The sequence below is a fragment of the Anomaloglossus baeobatrachus genome, chromosome 4 (assembly GCF_048569485.1).
Source record: "Anomaloglossus baeobatrachus isolate aAnoBae1 chromosome 4, aAnoBae1.hap1, whole genome shotgun sequence".
NCBI lineage: Eukaryota > Metazoa > Chordata > Amphibia > Anura > Aromobatidae > Anomaloglossus > Anomaloglossus baeobatrachus.
The window spans coordinates 366,428,165-366,436,656 of NC_134356.1; positions in this window are offsets into that span (position 1 = coordinate 366,428,165).

Consider the following 8,492-nt stretch of genomic DNA (forward strand, 5'->3'; position numbering starts at 1 on the left):
GGGACAGGTAGATTAGCTGGGCAGCAGAATTTAGAATAGATTCAACAGGGGCGAGAGTGCTATAAGTGAGGCCACAGAGCAGGAGGTTGCAGTAGTTTAGGCAGGAGATGATGAGGGCATGCACTAGTGTTTTTAACGAATCTTTGTTAAGAAATATACGGATCAGAGAAATATTTTTGAGTTGGAGTCAGCAGGAGGGGGAAAAGGCTTGGATATGGGGCTTGAAGGAGAAAGCAGAGTCAAGGGATACTCCGAGACAGCTAGTTTGCAGGACTGGAGAGAGTGAGCAGCTATTGACTATGATGGATAGGTCTGCTAGGGGAGTTGAGTGAGATTGGGGAAAGATGATGAATTCTGTTTTGTCAATGTTAAGTTTTACAAATCGAGGCGGGTAAAAGGATGAAATTGCAGACAGATATTGTGGGATTTTGGTTACTAAGAAGGTCCAGAGAGGTAGATCTGCGTGTCATCAGCGTAGAGATTATTTTGAAAGCCGTGTGACTCTATGAGCTGTCCCAGGACAAAGGTGTAGATGAAGAAGAGCAGGGGTCCAAGATCTGAACCTTGGGGGATACCTGCAGTTTTCTTCTGGTTCAATTTTGGTCCCATTAGCCTTTTTTTTCTGAATCTGGAAAACACGTTTAACTTTATTGATAGTATGATAAACATGTTTCTTCAGCTTGCATTTACAATATGTAATGTGCAGAGCTAAATGGTCACCAATTGGTAACTATTTGCCAACTGGAGGTCGTTTCTCAGCTGGCAGCCTACACTTCAAATGCACACTGAATGATCTGTAATAGCACGTTCAGTGCACATAAGCTGCCATTGTTCTCGGCAGCACAGGTCAAGTTTACAAAGGACAATGTGCTACCCAAAATTGTGATCTCTTGAGCAAATCAAATTATCATTTCACCTGATGAATGATCGAGAAACAAACGTTCCAAATGTATATGCACTAAAGAAGATGTATCTAAGGGGTTTTGCTACTAGACAGTCGTCCTTTTGATCCTCTGCTCGGTTCACCCCATGATTACTATTTTCCGATCTTGTTTTTAATGAGCATCGTGACTGTTTTTTGTTGTTGTTGTCTCTTAGGCGGGCTTTGCACACTACGACATCGCAGGTGCGATGTCGGTGGGGTCAAATTGAAAATGACGCACTTCCGGCATCGCATGCAACATCGTAGTGTGTAAAGCCTAGATGATACGATTACCGAGCGCAAAAGCGTCGTTATCGTATCATCGGTGCAGCGTTGGCGTAATCCATGATTACGCTGACCCGACAGTCCGATGTTGTTCCTCGCTCCTGCGGCAGCACACATCGCTGTGTGTGAAGTCGCAGGAGCGAGGAACATCTCCTACCGGCGTCACTGCGGCTTCCGTAGGATATGCGGAAGGAAGGAGATGGGCGGGATGTTTACATCGCACTCATCTCCGCCCCTCCGCTCCGATTGGCCGCCTGGCGTGTGACGTCGCTATGACGCCGCACGACCCGCCCCCTTAACAAGGAGGCGGGTCGCCGGCCAGAGCGACGGTCGCAGGACAGGTGAGTCCATGTGAAGCTGCCGTAGCGATAATGTTCGCTACGGCAGCTATCACAAGGATATCGCAGCTGCGACGGGGGCGGGTACTATCATGCTCGGCATCGCAGCATCGACCTGCGATGTTGCAGCGTGCAAAGTACCCCTTAGTGTACTGAACAATCAAAAACACCAGAAACACATGCGGAGTAACTGTACATAACTAAGCAATGTGTTCTTTCTGTGTAAGAATTATTTTGAACAGGCTAAAGTTAATGATCAGGACACGGTTGATAACACAGATGATAAAGCTTTCAAATGCAAACATTTCCACACAGACCCAAAAACATGTTCAAAATGCGTTGCTGTAGATATTTCATCTTAATTTTTTTTTTACTTACTACAATCATTGAAAACAGAAAGAATATACTAAATGATGGCTCATTCTCATTCAGGTAAAGGCACCTGTCATCTATTAATCCTGGTGTGTGTTTGGAATCTTTATTATATCTGTTACCATTATACAGTACAGACCAAAAGTTTGGACACACCTTCTCATTCAAAGAGTTTTCTTTATTTTCATGACTCTGAAAATTGTAGATTCACATTGACGGTATTAAAACTATAAATTAACACATATGGAATGAAATACTTAAAATGTGAAACAAATGATAATATGTCTTATATTCTAGGTTCTTCAAAGTAGCCACCTTTTGCTTTGATTACTGCTTTGCACACTCTTGGCATTCTCTTGATAAGCTTTAAGAGGTAGTCACCAGAAATGGTCTTCCAAAAGTCTTGAAGGAGTTCCCAGAGATGCTTAGCACTTGTTGGCCCTTTTGCTTTCACTCTGTGGTCCAGCTCACCCCAAACCATCTTGATTGGGTTCAGGTCTGGTGACTGTGGAGGCCAGGTCATCTGGCGTAGCACCCCATCACTCTCCTTCTTAGTCAAATAGCCCTTACACAGCCTGGAGGTGTGTTTGGGGCCATTGTCCTGTTGAAAAATAAATGATGGTCCAACTAAAAGCAAACCGGATAGAATAGCATGCCGCTGCAAGATGCTGTGGTAGCCATGCTGGTTCAGTATGACATCAATTTTGAATAAATCCCCAATACTGTCACCAGCAAAGCACCCCCAAACCATCACACCTCCTCCTCCATGCTTCATGGTGGGAACCAGGCATGTAGAGTCCATCCGTTCACCTTTTCTGCGCCACACAAAGACATGGTGGTTGGATCCAAAGATCTCAAATTTGGACTCATCAGACCAAAGCACAGATTTCCACTGGTCTAATGTCCATTCCTTGTGTTCTTTAGCTCAAACAAGTCTCTTCTGCTTGTTGCCTGTCCTTAGCAGTGGTTTCCTAGCAGCTATTTTACCATGAAGGCCTGCTGCATAAACTCTCCTCTTAACAGTTGTTCTAGAGATGTGTCTGCTGCTAGAACTCTGTGTGGCATTGACCTGGTCTCTAATCTGAGCTGCTGTTAACCTGCGATTTCTGAGGCTGGTGACTCGGATAAACTTATCCTCCGCAGCAGAGGGGACTCTGGGGTGGTCCTCATGTGAGCCAGTTTCTTTGTGGTGTTTGATGGTTTTTGCCACTACACTTGGGGACACTTTCAAAGTTTGCCCAATTTTTCAGATTGCCTGACCATCATTTCTTAAAGTAAAAATGGCCACTCGTTTTTCTTTACTTAGCTGCTTTTTTCTTGCCATAATACAAATTCTAACAGTCTATTCAGTAGGATTAACAGCTGTGTATCCACCAGACTTCTGCACAACACAACTGATGGTCCCAACCCCACTTATAAGGCAAGAAATCCCACTTATTAAACCTGACAAGGCACACCTGTGAAGTGAAAACCATTTCCGGTGACTACTGTATTTTTCGGACCATAAGACGCACTTTTCCCCCCCCAAATGTTGGGGGAAAGTAGGGGGTGCGTCTTATGGTCTGAATATAGGGCTGCGGCCGGGAACGAGGGTGCTGCGGTGGAGCGGTTCATCGGCGGCACGAGCAGGCTGTAACAGAGCCTGCCGTGACCACGTGGGCCCGCTCATTACATATGCACGCCCATGCTCCCGCCCATCATCTCTCAGCGCTGAAGCCGGCGCTGACAGGTGGGCAGGATGATGGGTGGGGCGTGCACGCATAATTAACAGCCGGCCGTGATCACCCCTGGCAACTACAGCCTGGAGTGATCACGTGCGACTGTATTCACTGCCCCCCGCGTATCATCATCAGTGCGGGGGGAGTGAATAAGTACGGTACACTCACCGTTCCCCTGCAGCTTCGCAATGTCCTCCTTTCTGCCGGTCAGCTGATCTGTGTAGAGAGCGGGGAGCACAGCGATGACGTCATCGCTGTGCGCGCCGCTAGTCACGCAGGTCAGCTGACCGGCAGACAGGAGGATGAGCAGTGCTGCAGGGAAGTGACCGGTGATGACTCCACACAGATCAGCGGCACTGCTGCCACCACAGACAGGGGGAGGAGCGACGCTGCATGGAGCGAGGAAAGGTGAGAATAAACGTCTATTTTTTTTGTGTGATACAGGATACAGGCCATATACCAGGATGGGGGTATATAGCAGGATGGGTGGGGGGTATATAGCAGGATGGATGGGTGGAGGTATATAGCAGGATGGGTGGGGGTATATAGCAGGATGGGTGGGGGTATATAGCAGGATGGGTGGTGGGTATATAGAAGGATGGGTGGGGGTATATAGCAGGATAAGGGCATATATCAGGATGGCAGTATATATCAGGATGGCAGTATATATCAGAAAGGGGGCATATAGCAGGATGGGGGTATATAGCAGGATGGCAGTATATAGCAGGATAAGGGCATATACCAGGATGGGGTACATATACAAGGCAGGAGGATCATTACCAGGATGGGGTATCTTAGCAGAGAATTTGGGGACATTACCCCCATAACAGTGTCAGCAGTAGATCCTCGCCCCATATCAATCTGTCATGACCACATATTTTGCTTAAAATGTTATTTTCCTATTTTCCTCCTCTAAAACCAGGGTGCGTCTTATAGTCCGAAAAATATGGTACCTCTTGAAGCTCGCCAAGAAAGCAGTAATCAAAGCAAAAGGTGGCTACTTTGAAGAACCTAGAATATAAAGAATATAAAACATATTTTCAGTTGTTTCACACTTTTTTGTTAAGTATTTCATTCCACATGTGTTAATTCATAGTTTTGATGCCGTCAATGTGAATCTACAATTTTCAGAGTCATGAAAATAAAGAAAACTCTTTGAATGAGAAGGTATGTCCAAACGTTTGGTCGGTATTGTATATGGACACATTTTCCATTTTGCCTAATTGCAGAAACATATACTATATATAAGATAGTGAGTTTTGCCTGTGTAGACTATGACCCTTCCTACCCCAATGATGGAGGGCTCAATGCCTAGCACAAATTCAGCAAGTTCACCTGGAACAGACATTGATTAACCATAAGATAACCTGCGTAGTGGATTTCCAATAAGGGATCAAACTTGGTAGTTACACACAGTATTGAGCCGCACATCTTGGTGGTTACACAACAAAATAAAACTACAGAGCTTAGTGATTTCTTAGCAGGTTGGCTCTGTGAGTCTTGGTTTGTACCCACCCAAGTTACATACGATAAGCAGTAAGAGATCTGTAACCACTTGCAATATGTAGGTCCACTTCTATTCTTATACGCTTATCCTGTATGCCCAATCTAGAACAAGGGTTTAGGCCACGTTCATAGCCTAAATATTGAATCCACATTGTCCGCACTTATGCCTGCTTTACACGAGTCGACCGATCGTGCGATTTCATGATCGATCGTACCTGCCCCCGTCGTTTGTGCGTCACGGGCAAATCGTTGCCCGTGTCGCACAAAGTCGTGAAACCCCCGTCACACGTACTTACCTGCTGAGTGACCTCGCTGTGGGCGGCGAACATCCACTTCCTGAAGGGGGAGGGACAATCGGCGTCACAGCGACGTCAAACAGCCGCCGGCCAATAGAAGCGGAGGGGCTGAGATGAGCGGGACATAAACATCCCGCCCACCTCCCTCCTTCCTTCCTTCCGCATAGCCGCCGGGAGCCACGGGACGCAGGTAAGCTGTGTTCATCGTCCCCGGGGTGTCACACGGAGCGATGTGTGCTGCCCCGGGTACGATGAACAACCGGCACCATTTTAATTAAACAATTTTTTAAAACTGAGGGACGAGTACACGACGCACGATTTGTGAGTGATACTGCGTCGCTCGGAGGTGAATGATGCCGGATGTGCGTCACGAAAACTGTGACCCCGACGATGCATCGCACGATAGCTCGTCTCGTGTAAAGCCCGCATTAGAATCACTACTGCTCTCTGCAATCCCAACAATACTTCTTCCTGCTAGTAAGGACAGGTGCATCTTGGCTGCACTACAATCAACTCAATAAACTCATGTGATCACTGACTATTATGCTTGCAGGGCGATCACTGTATTAGTGGTTCCAATGGACCAAAATTACCGTTCACTTCAGGGGTGGGATTCAAATTTTTAACAGGTTCTCTGTAAACCCCGCCTATTTGAAAACCACACCCATTCTGTAACCACACCCATTTTGTTAGCCACACCCATTTTCACGAAGTAATTTAAAGTAAAATCTCCTTCCCCTCCTATACTGTCACTCTCCTGTCGTGCACCAGTTGTTCCAGTCACTGTCACTCTTATTGTATTAAATGGTTTTTCTACATTTTTTAAAAATTATTACTAAAGGAGCCTTGCTAAAATTGGAACAGACAACCTTCCCCATACAGATCCCATCCCATTATGGCTCCTTTCCCCTGCAGATCCCATCCCATTATGGCCTCTTTCCCCTGCAGATCCCATCCCATTATGGCCTCTTTCCCCTGCAGATCCCATCCCATTATGGCCTCTTTCCCCCTGCAGATCCCATCCCATTATGGCCTCTTTCCCCTGCAGATCCCATCCCATTATGGCCTCTTTCCCCTGCCGATCCCATCCCATTATGGCCTCTTTCCCCTGCCGATCCCATCCCATTATGGCATCTTTTCCCTGCAGATCCCATCCCATTATGGCCTCTTTCCCCCTGCAAATCCCATCCCATTATGGCCTCTTTTCCCTGCAGATCCCATCCCATTGTGGCCTCTTTCCCCTGCAGATCCCATCCCATTATGGCCTCTTTCCCCCTGCAGATCCGATCCCATTATGGCCTCTTTCCCCCTGCAGATCCCATCCCATTATGGCCTCTTTCCCCCTGCAGATCCCATCCTATTATGGCCTCTTTCCCCTGCAGATCTCATCCCATTATAGCCTCTTACCCCTGCAGATCTCATCCCATGTGCTCCTTTTCCCTTGCAGATCCTGTCCCATATGGCTCCTTTTCCCATATAGCTACCATCTTATATGGCCCCTCTCCCCATATAGCTCCCATCTTATGTGGCCTCTCCCCATATAGCCACATATAGCTGCCATCTTATGGGGCCTCCTCTCCCGATATAGCTCCCATCTTATGTAGCCCCTCTCCCCATATAGTGCTCCCATCTTATGTGGCCTCTCCCCATATAGCCACATATAGCTGCCATCTTATGCAGCCCCTCTCCCTGCATCTTCGGCTCACTGAGCGCTTACCTGCTCCGAGCACCGGCGGCCTCTCCTCTGTCTTCCGTCCTCCTCCGTGGCTCTCTGCACACTGACGCTGACAGGCGGCAGGAAGAGCTACCTCTCCATGCTGCCGTGAGCTCTGTAGCGTCAGCGCGTCGCTACACGCCGCGTCAGGGAGTAGACAGGCTCCACTGTACCCGGAAGTGTGGCGTGGAAGTACGGGGATTCATTTGTGCTTGTGTCTTAAAGAGACACTAACACAAATGAATACAGTGAACCGGATCGCCGTAGCTGTTTCTTGCCGGTTCGGGAAACCGGCTGCTATTTTAACAAATCGGTTCTCCAGAACTGGACAGAACCGGCTGAATCCCACCCCTGGTTCAATTGCCTGGGAAAGTGAACTGGACCGGCCATCGTGTTTTCTCTACTGCCACAGGAGGTGGCAGCAGGTACAAGTGCGGGTAAGCAGCCGGCAGAGGGAAGCCCCAGGGGATCAGCAGTACCCTGGCAGGTGGCGCCATGGATAAAGTACTGTCTTTAGGTAGAAGCAGCAGGCAGAGTTGTGGATCCATCCGGGATGGATGGATGATACGGCATCACCGACCGGTGTGGATACTTGAGGTAGTGGGTATTATGTTAGCCAGCCGGCGTGGATGGTAGTGGCAGCAGCAGATCAGCAAACTGGCAGAGCACTGAAATATAAACTAATGTCAGCAGCAGCACACAGCACAATATCAGCAGCAGCACTAAGGGAACTGTACCGCCCCCGGGAAAGCAGCCGGGCTGCTGCTGCCGCTCGGATCCGCGGTGGCTCGAGGGTTCTCCGGACCCGGGGGTCGCGCGGCCACTCTATTAAAAGGGGGGGGGGGGAAATATGTACAGTGGGATTTTGGAAAGTTTGTGACGCCACCCACGGTGCGTGGTAATATGAGGGACCACCGCTACCGTTGGGGACCCCGGTGACGATGGTGTGGCGGCCTGATGTTTCACCCCTCCATGGGTAGGGGGTTAGTGACCCAGGGCCCGTTGGTGTTGTATGGTGTTTGGGTGCCATTGGGGGATAGGTGCAGGCTGTTTCCGATGTACTCACTCAGTCCCAGAAGAACCACACCGACAGCTTGTAAACCAAAGCTCCGAGCACCACTGTAGTCTGCGGGGAGCACGCCTGGATCCGTGCCCTCGGTCTTGTTGTTGGTCTGTGGCCCTATGTCTGGCACTTTAGTCTCACTTGGACCCATTGGTATGAAACTGTCCGGGTCCCGCTCACCCGTATGGCTAATGGAGTGAGCTTGCTCTCAGGGTTCATGCGTAGGATTTCTTTGGACTGTAGTGGGAAAGTCCTATCCCATCGGTGCGCTAGTACCC